The following is a 17,051-nucleotide window of genomic DNA, read 5'->3' on the forward strand; positions in this document are numbered from 1 at the left end:
TTTGGACCCAAAATCACACTAAATGAAATGAAGCTAAAATAATCTATTAAAGACATTTATTTGAATCCTCTGTTCTTTTTTTGTCAACTAGTATGTCCTCAAAGGTTTGAATGAACTCCGGAGGACACTGAACTAATTTAAGAGAACTGCAAAGTGAAACATAAACAGGAAGTGACACTGTTTCCCTGTTTAAATTGAATACAATAAGCAAATGGTAAAAGCTAAAAAGCTATGTTTTCAAATTATTGAGATTGCCACAGGTGTCAATAAGATCTAATTAAAGCTACAAGATAATAATCACATAGCAAATAGGTCCAAAATCAAATAAAACTGGAAATAATTATGTTTCTTCATTAGTGAGGAAATTGTATAGTACATTAAGATATGTATTGCTAAACAAAGCCTGAAAGAAAATATAAACCTTAAAAATTGGTATCCATTTCTTCTCCTCCCACTTCGCTTTAAAAGAAAAAAAGGGGCCTTTTTTTAAGATGAACTTCCTAAAAGACTCCAAATTACTGATTTTATAGTAATTTCTTTAAAAATGAGTATAAATACAAAGCAAATTTTGGTGATAGTGGTGAAAGTGTGTGAGGTTAGAGAGAAGAGAGTCCAAGCAATTTTAAAGAAATATAAGGAAATAAAACACTCAGATCCTAAAATTACAATCTATTCCTCCTTTGATAGATGCTTAAAACTGTTCTCTTTACATCTTGAGGTATAATATTGATATTTAAGAAACTATATACTCTTAGGAATTAATTCAGTGCTATGGTGATCTGCATCATGAGGACCCACCACAGCAAGTCCTGAAAGCTGGAAGGAGGCAAAGGCTTCCCTGCCTCCTACTGTAGAGAGAGGGGTCAGGTGGGACCAGCATTAAGGACCACTTCTCTGGAGGTGCTGCCCACCCCCACGCCCCCGTTTGGGGGTATTTTAGCACTTACAGCCTCCCTCCTGAGACAGGAGAGAAAGAAGAAGGTGGTTCTAACAGTCCTCACCATTCTGTGGAAACAATCTCCAGAGAAGCACATAGCTCCTTCTAGACCACAAGGAATATTCCTGTGAAGAAGCCAGAAATGGTTTTTAGGCAACACAGCCTTGGGGGGCTGCATCTTCACTTAGTCTCTTTGTCCACACCACTCCACAAACACAAGGAAAGAAGCAAATCAGGCCGCTCTTCAGAGCCTTGTCCTTAACTCACCTTCAGTGAACTCACTTTCTAAAGATGGAGTCGAGCCCTACATGATTTCTAACAAAGGACGCATTTAGGGTTGCCAGCTACCCAGGTTTAGCCCGGGCCGTCTGGGAAAGCACAAGGCTCCTCTGAATCCTGAGGCCACCTTTAATTAACTGCAGGAGCTGCTCTCTGAGTTCTCAGAGATAGACACCCTCTAGTCCTTTGCTCATCCCCTCCCTGTGGCTGCCTTAGGTACAACCTAAACCACCAAACAGCATTAACCTTAAAAGGAGAAAAACAGTATTAGGAATAGAAGGATTTGCTTTCCCAGGTGCAAATTATAGGAATAGCATCTTATTCTTATTAACTTAAATGAAAGCTACTGGGGATGAACAGAACTGTTGTACTAGTGAGTAAAAGGACTCCCTTTCATAGAGTGTTTAGAGTGTCCGAATAAGGTAAAACTTCACTTAGAGTGTCCGAATAAGGTAAAACTTCACTATCGTTTAACCAACTGCCTCAGATTTTTCCCATTCACTCTATTGCGTTTCTTATACATTACTTTCCATGAAGTACACTTTTATTCTCTGGTTTCTTTCATTCTAAGCTTAAGTTGCTACTACAGAGAACAATCTAGGAAAATCTTCCCCTTGGAAAATGTCCAGAATATTATTGTTTCAAAAGAAAATTTTAGGGGTTTTTTTTTTTTTTTTTTGAGGCAGAGTCTCGCCCTGTTGCCCAGGCTGGAGTACAGGGCCATGGCGCGATCTCGGCTCACAGCAACCTCCGCCTCCCGGGTTCAAATGATTCTCCTGCCTCAGCCTCCCGAGTAGCTGGGATTACATGTGCCTGCCACCACACCTGGCACATTTTTGTATTTTTAGTAGAGACGGGTTTCACCATGTTGGTTAGGTGGGTCTCCAACTCCTGACCTCAGGTTATCCACCCACCTCGGCCTCCCAAAGTACTGGGATTACAGGTGTGAGCCACCACACCCAGCCTAGATTTTAGTTTTCTAGACAATAGACCGGTTGAACACGTAGAAGGCATTCAGCTAATATTTAGCCTTCGTATTCAGCCGCCTGGGAACACAGACACTGTGCCAAGTCTAGAGATACAAATAAGATCATGAACCTGAACTACTGAGAAGCCGTGAGATACAGCTGAAAAAAGGTTTTAAATCACTCTAGGGGACCTTAGGAAAGTGTTTTAATGTTTTCGAGTATGCCTTCTCATCTCTTTCCAGCCATTAGTGGCTTTTTTTTGAGAGGGAGTCTCGCGCTGTTGCCCAGGCTGGAGTGCAGTGGCCGGATCTCAGCTCACTGCAAGCTCCGCCTCCTGGGTTTGCGCCATTCTCCTGCCTCAGCCTCCCGAGTAGCTGGGACTACAGGCGCCTGCCACCTCGCCCAGCTATTTTTTTGTATTTTTTAGTAGAGACGGGGTTTCACTGTGTTAGCCAGGATGGTCTCGATCTCCTGACCTCGTGATCCGCCCGTCTCGGCCTCCCAAAGTGCTGGGATTACAGGCTTGAGCCACCGCGCCCGGCCGCCTTCTCATCTTTGATTCACTCAATGAACACTTATGGGGGCACTCAATATGTACCAGCTTTTGTTGTGGACACTGGAAACACCTACAGAAAAACGGAGTATCTTCCAGAATTATTTTTAATGAAAGTGTGTATATAAATGGATAGATGTATACACACACACACAGAATATACATATGGATGGAATACGTATTTACATGAAAGTGCCTGGCAAGTAGTGAGTGCTGGAAAATTGTTGGCCACTATTACTGCATTTTACATCTGCCTTGTGGTCAGAGGGTTTGGAAGTACAGTGCACAAAAGTGTCCTCATTTCTATATAAAACTGCCAATAGCTGGCTATCATTTTACTCCAAGGAATATGATGATTAAAACCTTCAATTTTGCCCTATCTCCTAACTGGAATCCTTTAATCTAAGCACTATTCTCACCTCTTTCCAGCCATTAGATTGAAAACCTTAAAGGGACAGAATACCAAGAGGGCCAACTCCCCAACTCCGAGTTCTCCAAACTTGTCTGATCATATAATTCACCTGATTTCCAGATCCCACCCCAGATCTAAAGAACAAGAGCCCCACAGGCACCGCCCTCTCCAAACACACAGCCCTATAATGTCCCAGGAGATTCTTAACAGTCTTTAACTCCCCCTGCAAATAGCTGAGGTCATTCTCCTCAAGTTCTTTCCAAGGCATGCTCTTTGACCCTTTCTCCATGGCTTAGTTTAGCACTAACCAACACTTGGCCAGAATCAACTCTTTCAGCTGAGCCTCCAACAGCTTGGCAAGGCACATTTGGGGGAGGAGAGGGTTTCTGTCCCTTAATATGTCCTTTCTAGAATTTCACTTATAAAAGGATCATTTAAGGCCAGGCGTGGCTCATGCCTGTAATCCCAGCACGTTGGGACGCCAAGGCGGGCGGATCGCTTGAGCCCAGGACTTCCACACCAGCCTGGGTAACATGGCAAGACCCCATCTCTACCAAAAAAAAAAAAAAAAATTAGCTGAGCACCTTGCCGGAGGCTGAGGTAGAAGGATCACTTGAGCCCAGGAGGTGGAGGCTGCAGTAAGCAGAGATTGCACCACTGCACTCCAGCCTGGGCAGCAGAGCCAGACCCTGTCTCAAAAAAAAAAAAAAAAAGAAAAGAAAAAAGAAAAAAGACAAAGATTATTTTTTAAAAGGATCATTTAAAACTACCACAAACCTCTGAAAAGTTACATTATTTAAAAAAATAATTCCCTTAACATAATTTAAACTGACTCCAATAAACAAAATGCATGTAATGGAGGGCCCATATTTTCATGGAACAGAAATACGGCTTTTTATCCAAATTTTCCAAATCAATTCACAATCTGAGACATGAAAAAAGTCATGTATTCTCTGAAGAACATTCATTTCTTTAAAACAGCAGTGAATATAAAGCTAGCTTTGCACTACAGGTGACTCATACCTTTCATCTTCATTTGTTTAATTAAACATTTATTAGTTCCCTACTTGGAGGAAAAAACTCAAGAACATCATGGAAACACAAAAATGCCAAATATGGGCCATGTTCCAAAGAGAGGAGGTTCTTTGGCGGTGATTTATGAGACTTTGATGCACCTATCACCTGGGCAGTATACACTGAAACCAATTTGTAGTCTTTTACCTCTCACCCTCTTCCCAACCTTTCCCCTTGAGTCCCCAAAGTCCACTGTATCATTCTTACTGAAAGGCACTAAGTTTAAATGGTACATTCAAACTGGGGATCCAGCCACGCAGCCATGAAATGAACATTTACTGTGTATCCACGATGAAAAGACCCCAAGTTAAATCAGAAATCATCCCCCTACTCACAAATAAGGGAGACAAGGAGACTATTAGGCAACGATGAAAAAGTCAAGTCTTCTGAAAAGTACAGATAAAGTGCTAGAAGAAATTTAAGAAAATGGTTAAGTTAGGAGAAACCCCATCTCTACTAAAAAAAATTACAAAATTTTTGTATGCGCCAGGTATGGTGGCGCATGCCTGTAATCCCAGCTACTCAGGAGGCTGAGGCAGGAGAATGGCTTGAAACCAGGAAGCGGAGGTTGCGGTGAGCCGAGATCGCGCCATTGCACTCCAGCCTGGGCAACAAGAGCGAAACTCCGTCTCAAAAAAGAAAAAAAAGAAAAGAAAAGAAGTTATCTAAAACGACGGTTCTGGAACATAACAAGGATATGCAAAAAAAAAAAAAAAAAAAAAAAAAGGGAGATCATTTTCTTTTGAATAGCCCAAAATCATTTAAGAGCATTCTAAAGCAATGTAGTAATTCTTCATATCACTCCTGGATATGAGGAGACCATGACTCTCAATACCTTTTGATATAGTAATGACCCTACTGCCAGAGAAATTAGTAGGCCACAAAAGTGATAGCTATGGTATGAAAAGCTCATTGAGTGGAGCTGTATCAAGCCATTTATATACACAGCAATATATATACACACACTATATAAAGAGTATACACACTATATATACACACTATTATACACACACACACACACAAACACACACACACAGACACAAGAAAATATACCCACAGAGGCCGGGCGTGGTAGCTCACACCTGTAATCCCAGCACTTTGGGCGGCTAAGGCTAGTGGATCACCTGAGGTCAGGAGTTGGAGACCAGCCTGGCCAACATGATGAAATCCTGTCTCTACTAAAAATACAAAAATTAGCCAGGCATGGTGGCACGTGCCCCCAGCTGCTCCAAAGGCTGAGGCAGGAGAATCACATGAACCCGGGAGATGGAGGTTTCAGTGAGCCGAGATCATGCCACTGCACTCCAGCCTGGGTGACACAGTGAGACACCATCTCAAAAAAAAATATATATATATATATACCCACAGAGAATGCACGTACACATTACTATTACACTCTTGTAATCTGACACTGTTTTCCAGGAGTTCTGGAATGAATGGTAAACATTTTGTGGTAGTCAATGGTATGTAATTTTCCTTAAGAACTACTTGCATTTGAATTTAAATCTTTCCATTAGAATTTTTATCTGACATTTTGAGCATACGTACTTTTCATCTGACGTTTAGGCTTTGGTATCCCAACATTAAATGAAAATCTTGCCCATCTTTTGGTAAATGTGATCCAGCTACACTCAACATCAAATACCTCACAAGAAAAAACAGAGGGAGCAGAACCTACTATGCAATCATTAGATGCTAGAGACAAGTTCAGAGGAATAAAACAAAATATATGTGCTTTCTTCCATTCTATCCCTTTTGTAATTTGGTTTTACAGTCTAAGGAACTAAAGAATTCTAACACCTAATGCATTTCCAACATGAGTAAAGAGATGACTTAGACCATTTCTCTTAAACAGAAATCAAAGTTTTTCCACAGTACTAATGATGTCAAGAATGAATAAAATGTTTAAAAGTTAGGCCGGGCGCGGTGCCTCATGCCTATAATCCCAGCACTTTGGGAGGTAGAGGCGAGACCACCTGAGGTCGGGAGTTCAAGACCAACCTGACCAACATGGAGAAACCCCGTCTCTATTAAAAATACAAAATTAGCCGGGGGTGGTGGTGCATGCCTGTAATCTCAGCTACTCATGAGGCTGAGGCAGGAGAATCACTTGAACCCGGGAGGCAGAGGTCGGGGTGAGCCGAGTTCACACCATTGCATTCCACACTGGACAACAAGAGCGAAATTCTGTCTCAAAAAAAAACAATATTTAAAGGTTAGAAAATGTCACAGGTCCGATTGTACACCTACTCCTGGATTTCTAAATGACTCGCTGTGCTATTCAGGATAGATTATCTTCATGTGCTTACATGGTCTGCAAATATTAATAAACTCCCTGATTCATCTCAATATTAAAATGCCCTTTTTTCCCCTCCAGAGATCTACTTTTAAACATTTTCCTCTTAAATTTAAGTCAGATAATAAAATAAGGAAACTCTCTGATCTCCAAAAAATGGCCTAGGGAAATCTCCATTTACACTGCAACAGAGAGATGAAGAAAAAATAACTACCTATATACCTGCCTGAAGTAGACCAAAGGGAGTAAACAGGCATATGGAGACTGTGTAGGATACATCTTCAATATTTACTTTTGCATTTTTTAATTGTCATAAGATATACATAACAAAAAATTTACCATTTTCTGCATTCAACTTAGTGGCATTACATACATTCATAATGTTGTACAACCATCGCCACTGTTCATTTCCAGAACTTTTTTTTATCATCCCAAACAGAAATTCTAAACCCATGAAACACTATCTCTCCATTTTCCCTTCCCCCAAGCCCTGGTAATCTCTATTCTACTTTTTGTCTCGATGAATTTACCCATCCTAGTCATCTCATGCCAGTAGATATATACAATACTTAAATTTTTGTGTCTGGCTTATTTCACCTAGCATAATGTTTTCAAGATTCATTCATGTTATGGCATGTATTAGAATTGCCTTTTTACAGCTGAATAACATTCCACTGTACCATAATATTCCAATATATAATATCATATTTTGTTTATTCATCTGTTGATGGACATGGATCATTTCTACCTTTTAAGTATTGTGAATAATGCTGCTATAAACACTGGCTTTTAAGTACCTGAGTCCCTGCTTTCTTTTGCGTACAGGAATAGGAATGGAATTGCTGAATCACATAGTATTTCTATGTGTAAATATTTATGAACTACAAAACTGTTTTCCACAGTAGCTGTATCATTTAACATTCCCAAAAGCAATACACAAGGATTCCAGCTCAATATATTTAAGTGTTCTCTAATTCACTACTTCAGAATAATGTTTACCTCTATTTCTTAATCAGAATTATTTTTCTTGAGATTAAAAAAACCATGATCGAAAAATCAGAAACAGCATCTAAAGACTTTTATTATTTTCTTTCCCATTGAATGATTTCAACAGTAAAAGATATAGAAGGTATAGAATGGGTTTTTTAAAACCTTTAAAATATTAAGAGAAAATGAAGCATAATGTCCTAGAAATACATTAAGTATCCTATACGTACAACTTGTACTGTAAAACTGGTCAAATCTGACCCCTAAGTAGTCACATACTAGAAAACGTCGCATATGAGTAACTGAGTATGAAACATAAAATATCCAGAAATCTTTTAAAAGAAACTTACTCTTGTTACTGGCAAGTTCATACAGTACCTGGAACTAAGCTGCCCAGGAGAATCTTGCTTTAGTAAAAGTAGAGGAGGAGGACATGTAATTAGCTTATCTAAATACTAAACTCAGGACTCTCCACAATCCTGCCCAAACACGAAGGCAGAAGAAATGAGCTAAAAGCAATAATGATGTTCTTAAACTTTTAACACCTGCTCTCACCAATCTGCCATCAAATGCTTACACGTGACAAAAGAAGTTAACAAGTAGCAAAACAAATGTCACTAGAAAAACACCAAAACCAATAAACAGGCATAGCTGGAGTCTATTGGTAGAGTGGAGTGGGGTGGGGTGGCGGAGGCAGATACTGTGCTCATTGTTGTGATATATTTTGCAAGCAAATAATATAGTTCTACCCATTGCTGGTAAACTGTTTGTAGTTCACATGATAGCATTGAGTCAATCAACATTTATTTCATGGCAATCCACAGAGAACACTGACTTTCCAGGGGCTTCTGTATCTCTATGAAAAGACCACCAGCAGTCCAGCATCAGTGAATGCATTCTGCACTTTTACACTGCTTTTAAGTAAATTGATTTTTCCCAAGGTGCTTAAAAAGTGGTTTGTTCTTTTAATTAGGTAAATATTCCTCTAAAGATCTATTTAAACTTGATATTTACAGCAAAACCTTTTCATATAGAATAGGCAGCCAAACTTTATCCTAGCCTTGCCTAGATAATTGCAAATCCCTAATTAGTTACATCTAGAACAATGAAGTTATTTTTAATAGAGACCCCTCTTTCATAGGCTATGGGGAATCTTAAATCCCTTAAAAATAAATTAAACCATTATATTTCCTGGGATCTTAGAATCTTCAATTATTTCTAAAACATCCTACCTTTGTTCATGTATAAAGATCACTTTCTAGACAATTATTTCAACAGAAAACTTTTCATAATTGTGAGTTAAGATCATTTAAGTAAGTTTTTATGACTAGTTGGCCTTTATGAAAATCTTTACTACTCTTTCCAGGGTAAAAACAAAGATGTATCCTTAAATTCTAATATAATTTAGAAGGCTTAAAGTCTAACACAGCCTGAAGGTGCTCCAGTTTTAGTATTTCTCAAATTTCAGAAGGTAGCAAAGAATTGAACTTAACCACCATCCAGCCTTAGGAGTTTGGTGGTAGATACTGTTCTCTATACAAGATTCCAAAAACATCAGAACAGAGTAGAATATTCCATTAACAAAGAACCTGGTCTAGATCTCAAAATATGCATTCTGAGTCAATAAACAAGTAACTGAAATGAAATTACATTTTAAGCTCAAAAAGAATCATTTAACACAAGACACACTTTGATACTTACTAGAACCTCAAATAACACTAACTGTGACTCAACACCATTTCAGAAAAATCCCCCACCACCCCACAAAATGGTTATTTGAAGCTGATGAGGTATTTTAATGACATTATAAAAACAAAACAGGGCCGGGCAAGGTGGCTTATACCTATAATCCTAACACTTTGGAAGGCTGAAGCAGGGGTACTGCTTCAAGCCAGAAGTTAGAGACCAGCCTGAGCCACAAAGTGAGACCCTGTCTCTATAAAAATAAAAAAAAATATTAGCCAGGCATGGTAGTGTGAACCTATAGTCCTAGCTATAGCCATACTGGGGAGGCTGAGGTGGAAGGATCACTTGAGCCCAGGAGTTCAAAGCTATAGTGAGCTATGATAGAGCCACTGCACTCCAGCAGCAGTGAAATGCTGTATCTTAAAAAAGAAAAAGAAAAAAAAATTAGAAGGCAATGTCTAAACTGACACTGAGTATTGCCAAGGGCATCAGAAATTCTGATCCAACACTGACAGAACGCTAAACTTGCATATCTTAACCAGGGAGAAACAAAGAAAAATTCAAGAATCGAATATTTTCAAACTGACAAACATCCTCATCTGTATGTAGATGGCTGATCACGACTGTCTATCGATCTTATGTGATTTATACTTGGTGGTTTTAAAAACATTTCTGTCCCCTGATCTTCAATTGGCACCCGACATACCTTCTGTTTCCAAGAACTGGTCCTTGACATTAAACCTGCACCATGAACAAACTCCCCTCCAGGTGAGCTTGTTACTAGGGTCTGGCCTCTCACTGGATATACCTTGCAAAGTGCTCAAGTACCATCAAGTCGTCCTTCCAGTTGGGCCTGTGCTTGTCTACCTGCCCCTATCTAGCCACAATAATTCAAGCATTCTCTCCCTCTTTAAAACACATAATGCCATAACCATACTATATATTTTAAGGGAAAATACATATATAAAGACACTCAGAAACTAAAGTACAAAGCTTCTCCTGAACCACCTAAGTGAATTCTCAACAGCTTTAAGAGTGAGAATTAATTTACTTGAAAATAATGTCTTACCACATAAAAATCCCACTTAATGGATTAACCTCATTAACATGAAGAAAAGGCAATTGTGATTTCTAAAGTGGAAAGGCAGGTAGGTTGCAAAGATTCCCCTACACTGAAAATATGATTCTTTTCCATTCTTAGCTGTAATTGCTGAAAGCTCAAGTAATAGGCTAAGATAACATACAAGGAGTAAAACCTTATGACTCTATCATTCAGTACTGAAAGTTCCTCTAAGAGACTGCACTTCTTCCCCCCCACCTCAAAAACAGCCCTGAATCAAGCCTGGCCTGCCCACTTCAGCAACACTAGCCCAGCTACAGACCAACTTCCCAAAAACACAGATATGGGACAACTTACGTACAGTACAACTTTGGAGAGGTCACAAATCACCTATTCCATTAGGAGTGGGGTAAAAATAAAATACAACATCTAAAGCTTGGACCTTATTTACTGATCACAAAGAGAAAAATAAATCATTTTTCCAACTGTCCAAGCACAATTTGGAGGTCTCTGAAAATGTGCAAAGAAATACCATAGGACCAGCTCAGTTTTAAACTTTGGAATATAATGAACTATGGGGTTTGTATAAGGCTTTGCCAAACACTTTTCAATACACTGACTCATTAATCCCTTGTGACAACCATTTGAAAAGGTATGAGTTAGATCTTTCCTCCTTATATTAAAATGAGGAAACCCAGACTAAGAGAGATTCAAAAGCTTATCAAGGACCCAGCTAGAAAGTAAAGTTATCCCTTGGCAGAGAAGATATTCTGATTTCAAACTGATGCTCAGATGTGGCCCTCAATCTTTGTCCATCATTTAAACATCTTTATTCCTTAAGATTATAGTAAATTTGTCATTTGTATTAAGCACTTGGGGATGTCCTACAAATCAAACCATATGTCATGGGTTAAATCATGTTTCCTATATTTGTCACACTCACTAGGACACTATAATCCTATTTATAACATGGTTCTTATCCTGAAAATAGTACAGTGGTATCTTATCCTTGAAAATAGTACAGTGGTCCCAATGGTCAGGAATGGGTATGAACAGGATGTTTCAGTTATCTGAACAGTCTCAGTAACTGACGCCTTACCTGCAGTTGAATTAACAATTTTCAAAGAGCTGGAAGCAATGTAATTCACATAACACTAAAATAACTTAGAACAATTTAAAGATAATTTACAGACATAGGTCCTTCAAGATATGTCTAAAGATTATGAACTGCAATTATCCCTGGACAGTACTATAACTATGGAAGATACAGTAGATTCAGATATACTTATACTGAACCTGGCAGTTGCCTCTTAAAAATCCTAATAAAAAGAGATTACATTATAATTTGCCTTTTCCTGAAGGTAGTGCACCAAAAAAAAAAGGTATTGGGTTATAGGATATGTATAGATAGAATCCAATCTAGATAAAAGAATGCTTACTTTAACATGAGTTGGAATATTCACCATTCCATACAAAATCAGAAAGTTGTTGAAATTCCTTTTAGCAAATGAAACTCTAAAATTCAATGAATTTAAATTAAATCCACTAATTAGAAAAGTATTTGATCATCTGCATCAAACAGATCTTTCTTACTGTTTTAATCTTACACATTCTTCCCAATTCATGGATGAATCCAATGTGTTTGATATTTGATTTTTATACTCTGATAGTAAAAGAATAATTTTGATTCTTCAGATTACTTCTGCAGCTACATAAGGAAAAGTGAATAATGGTTTACTGATACTTATGAAGTCATCTGAAAAGAACTGTCCAATGAACGGATGAACATGGGTATGAGAGGATCATTTTTTTCAACTTTCTATTACTGACTTTTCATATTGTTTCCTATTTGTACTCTTTTATTACACTAAAATAACCAATAAGCTCTGACTACTTTTTCAGCAATTCCTATGTACAATTCCTATATTAAAACAAAAAAGAACATGTCATTTAAAGTTTTTCCCACCAGCTTTAACTATGACATGTAAGCATTGTTTTTAAAACCAAATAGTTAACAAATAATATGCATATTTTATCCACTCTACATAGGAAAGCAAAGTTGAGCTATAGCTAACTCAGTCTTTAAGTTCCATTTAAGGGCTGAATGTAACTTCTGATATCATAGAAGAAAGAAAAATGAACTAAGAGATCTGAAGAGCAGTATGCAGCCTGGACAACATAGTGAGACCTGTCTCTACAAAAAAAAAATAATAATAATAATAATAATAATAATAATAATAAATATCCTGGCATGGTAGCGTGCACACCTGTAGTCCCAGCTACTGGAGAGGCTAAGGTGAGAGGATCACTTCAGCCTGGGAAGTGGAGGCTACAGTGAGCCGTGATCATGCCACTGCACTCCAGCCTGGGTAACAGAACGAGACTCTGTCTCAAAGTAAAATAAAGAGCAATATGACCAAGCTACATGTGAAAGATTTGGGAGTCAAAAAGTTCTACACTTTGCTCTCCAATATGGTAACCACTAGCCACAAGTGGAAATTACAAGTAAATAAAACTTAGGCCAGGTGCGGTGGCTCACGCCTGTAATTCCAGCACTCTGGGAGCCCGAGGCGGGTGGATCACCTGAAGTCAGGAGTTCATGACCGGCCTGGCTAACACGGTGAAAACCCGTCTCTGCCAAAAAATATAAAAATTAGCCGGGCATGGTGGCAGGCGCCTGTAATCCCAGCTACTCGGGAGGCTGAGGCAGGAGAATCGCTTGAACCGGGGAGGCGGAGGCTGCAGTTAGCCGAGATCGCGCCACTGCACTCCAGCCTGGGAGACAGAGCGAGAATCCATGTCAACTCGCCAGGCGGAGGTGGCAGTGAGCCGAGATTGCGCCACTGCACTCACTCTAGCCTAGGCGACAGAGCGAGACTCCATTCCAAAAAAAATAATTAAACTGTTGTTTCTCAGTCCACTAGTTACATTTCAAAGACAGTTATATGTGCCTTGTGGCTGCTAAACTGGACAGCACAGACAGAACCATTTCCAACACTTAAGAAAATTCCATTGGATGACACCGTTGGTAGCTACGTGATCTTATGCAAGTTACTTAATTTCTGTAAATCTCAACGCCCTTATTTGTAAAGTGTGCATAACACAACCTAAATCGAAAGACTATTGGAATTTTAATGAGATAATGTATAAAAGCACAGGAATTAGTGCTTAGTACACATCAGATACCCCAGAAAAGAGCTATTAACACAATCCTGTATTCAACTTTCGTCTATAATGGTGACCCTCGACAAGTCACTTTCCCTTCCGGGGCCTCATTTTCCAAACTGACAAGTATGGGAAATTCTTCTAGCTAGCTTCTAATGAACCTATCAATCAAATGCTACCAGGTTAAATAAAGTATTGAGCAAAAGGAGCACAAACTCCTACTGAGTAAACTGTTACCTAGGCTCCAAGAGCCTAGAGCTTCCTCACAGATCCCAAGCATTCTTCAAGAAACCCCAGAAGACTGGCTCTCCAATATAACCCATGGTCTGATGTGCGCTATTTATAAAGTCTGTCTTAAAAGATTACCGGAATATCTTTCTGAAATTGTGTATACTGTAATTAGAAGCTACAACCTCCTATTTCATGATGAGATCCTGCAGTTTTAACATCTTTTAAATGAACACTATCTTTACAGATGAATTTTTTTTTATCTTAAAGTCATTTAAACCACAACACTTTAAAAGCACGTGAGTTTAAAAACAATTTTGTAATGACTGATTTTTTTTTTTTAATCAACTATGCCTCATTCTCAGTCAGCCTGTGGGTGCCCCTCTGGTATCTAAACAAAGTGAGAATTGTACCTTCATGGGTGAGGTCCTTTCGCAGGGCCAGAAACATGCCCAAAGACTTTATCCTCGTTAACAGCTGCTCCCAGGGAGCCAGGAAATTTACTGATCCAGTAAATTTCAGAGTCAGCCTCCAATGAGGGGGAACCAAGGGCCCCCACAAAAGGCACAAAACCAGCGCTCCAGGCTGCTATCCACTGTGGGGCGTTGCCCAGGCACCTAGGGTCACAGCTTTAACTTAGGGGTGGAGGAGCAACTCCGGCAGCAGAAATCATTACAGAGCGAAGCAATTTTGCCCAAGGCCTGAAGCCTCAAAAAAAAAGTGTTATTCCAGAGCAGATTCCTTTTCTTCCGGGTCTGTCTGCTCCTTCTGACTCTTTGCCCACAACCACCGTGCCTCCCCATTCTCAATGCCCCACCTCCTGCCACATTTATTTAAAAAAAAAAAAAAAAAAAAAGAACAAGGAGGAGGAGGAGAAGAAAAGGAAGGAAGGAAGGAAGGAAGGAAGGAAGAAAGGAAGGAAGGAAGGGAGGGAGGGAGGGAGGGAGGGAGGGAGAAGGAAGGAGAGAGAAGGAGAAAGAAAGAAAACGATTTTAAAAAGCATATTCCCTCTCCCTTAGCTTTCCCTAGGAAGGCCTGGAAACTGGAGGAAATTCAAATCAAATTAGTTGCACATTAAAAAATAAACAGACAAGCAATCAGGAGGTGCCCACCCAACAAAAGACCTCACCCGTTCCAAAATATGATTAAGCCTGGGAGGGAAGAGGGGGAGGGGGACTAGAAACCAGCAGGGATGGAGAGATAAACCTGTGGATTTTTGGCCCCAGCGTTGACCCATTGCGGCCAAATTCTAAATTTTGTTTAAAGAAAATGCTGAGTTGAGGAGAAAAGAAAATAAAAAGTTATAACTTTTAAGGAAGTCTGCAAACGGCAATGTCTGAATAAAATGCCATTGCTTCCCTTCGTCTGGGATGGCAGGGTGGGAGCTGAGATTCCAAAAGCTCCAACTCCGACCGCGCACTCCTGGAAGCCTCCCCGCCAAAGGCGCCGCCGGGCGGCGCAGCCCAGTCTCCCGAGACGGCGGGTCCGGGTCCTCTGGCTCCCACGGGACGCCAGGACCCGGACCTCTGGGAAAGTTCGCGGGCACAGCCCGAGGCCCCACTTTCTGCCGAGAGTGACAGGCCCTTCCCACGCCTGCTGGCCCCAGCCCAGCCGCGGGCACCAGACGGTCCGCGCGGCCTCTCCTGGCCGCCTCGGGGAGCAGATTCCGCCCGCCCGCCCCACCCCCGGCCGAGGCGCCCCTCGGGGTGACGGACTGACCGGAGCTCCGCTGGCCCACACACCGGGTCGCCCGCTCCTTCCCGCCGCGCCCCGCTCCCCCGCCCGAGCTTCCAGCCGCCAGGCTCGCCAAGTCCGGCCGCGGCCGCCGGTTACCGCCCCCAGCCCGGGGGGAGCCCGGGGGGCAGGACGGGGAGGGAGGACGTGGCGCGCTCGGAGGTGGCCAGCAGCGGGGCGGGGAGTGTCCCGGAGAGGCCCAGCCGGGGGCGGGGGAGCCAGGCCGGCGCGGGCTCGGGACCCTCCCCGAGAGCATCCCCGGGTTCGAGGCCCCCGACTGCCCCCGCCGGCGCGGAGAGGCGGCCCCAACTTCCAGCCCCACTTCGCACACCCGCCCTCTTTCCTCCACCATATGGAAATCTACAGCCTCAGAAAGTGACACGTCGAAGATTCCTCGGCCTCGCCGCCCGCCCTCCCCCTCCTGGGCAGCGTTCCTGCCGCGGAGATTCCGGGAGGGGGAGCGGATTCCTCGGACAAAATCTGCTGGGAAGGCTGGGGGTGGGGGGAGGCCGCGAGCCACTGCCCCAGATTTTTTTTTTAAGAGGAATCTACCCGTTTCTTTCACTCCTGCAAACCCTGAGGCAGGGGGCACAGGCGGGGAACCCGACCCCAGCAAGGCGGGGGCCGCCCCCTCCCGGGTCCCGTGTTCCCGGGGTGCCCAGGCGAGCGCGGGGCGCCCCATCACTCCGGCGCCAAGTTTTTGCCGGGAAGCCCAGGGCGCTCCCGGGACAGGGACGCACTTTGGCGGACTCGGCGTCAGGCCGGGGCTTTCCAGTGCACCGGACCCGGCGATTGCGCGTGGGGTCCGGGTCTCCTCCAGTTCCCGGCTCCTGCACGCCTTACCTTCCCTAGGGCTGAAACGCGGGGCTCCGGGCGCACCACACACCGGGTCGCCCACGCCTTCCCAGCCGGCAGCCCAAAGGATTCCTGACGCCCCCTTGCTGCTCCCGCCGCCGCCGCTCTCCTCCTCCTCCAGCCGCCGCCGCCGCCGCTCAAATAACTACCAGGAGGGTTTGATGGGGGATTCCGCCATGTCAATGATGTCGGGACCACATGGGGATTTGGGGCCCGCCCACTACCGTAAACCGCCGAGTATACCTGCCGCCACAATCGCAGTCTCGCAGAAGCTGTTGTCCCCGGCCCTGCCTAGCTAAGCAGAAACTCCTTTTGGTTCAGCCAGACTAAAGAAACCTGACGCTTAGGGAGCTAACAATTCCTGAATGGCGAGGGCTGCCGGTTCTCCAGATCGCCAAAATAATGTAAAGGCAATGTTTACTCAGTGATAATTAAGCCTAAGACTGACTTTTTTTCATTTACACATATATTTCCCTTTTTGTTGTTAACCCCCACAGCAACCTTGTGAGCTATATTACTCCCCTATTTCCCACAGCATTTTGTTCATACAGCTAACATAGTATGAGCAAATTTTATTATACTTAAGTTAAAATCTCTATTTCCTCTTTGTTCCTTTTGTTTTGTATTTTGTTGTTTTGGGGACCGCAGGCACTGGGCAAGCATGAGCTACCACACCCTTTTTTTTCTGGGGGGAGAGTAGAGAGGGGGTCTCAATAGGTTGCCCAGGCTGGTCTGGAACTCTGGAACTCAGGTGATCCTCCCGCCTCGGCCTCCCAAAATGTTGAGATTACAGGCGTGAGCCACGTCAGCCAGCCTT

General features: G+C 42.3%; 1 protein-coding gene across 3 annotated transcripts in view; it reads right to left on the reverse strand.

The window, feature by feature from the left end:
* The window catches only part of FNDC3B (fibronectin type III domain containing 3B), a 364,617-nt gene extending 348,239 nt beyond the window's left edge, over window positions 1-16,378 (reverse strand). For 2 of the 3 annotated variants that reach the window (XM_003894828.5, XM_031663575.1), the window contains exon 1: window positions 16,223-16,378. The gene's annotated coding sequence lies outside the window, so the exon portion shown is untranslated. Of the gene's footprint in view, window positions 1-15,364; window positions 15,467-16,222 lie in introns of those variants that run through there. The other variant, XM_003894829.4, reaches the window with a different exon arrangement.
* Window positions 16,379-17,051: the final 673 nt, after the last annotated feature.

This window comes from Papio anubis, chromosome 2 (assembly GCF_008728515.1).
Source record: "Papio anubis isolate 15944 chromosome 2, Panubis1.0, whole genome shotgun sequence".
Lineage (NCBI taxonomy): Eukaryota > Metazoa > Chordata > Mammalia > Primates > Cercopithecidae > Papio > Papio anubis.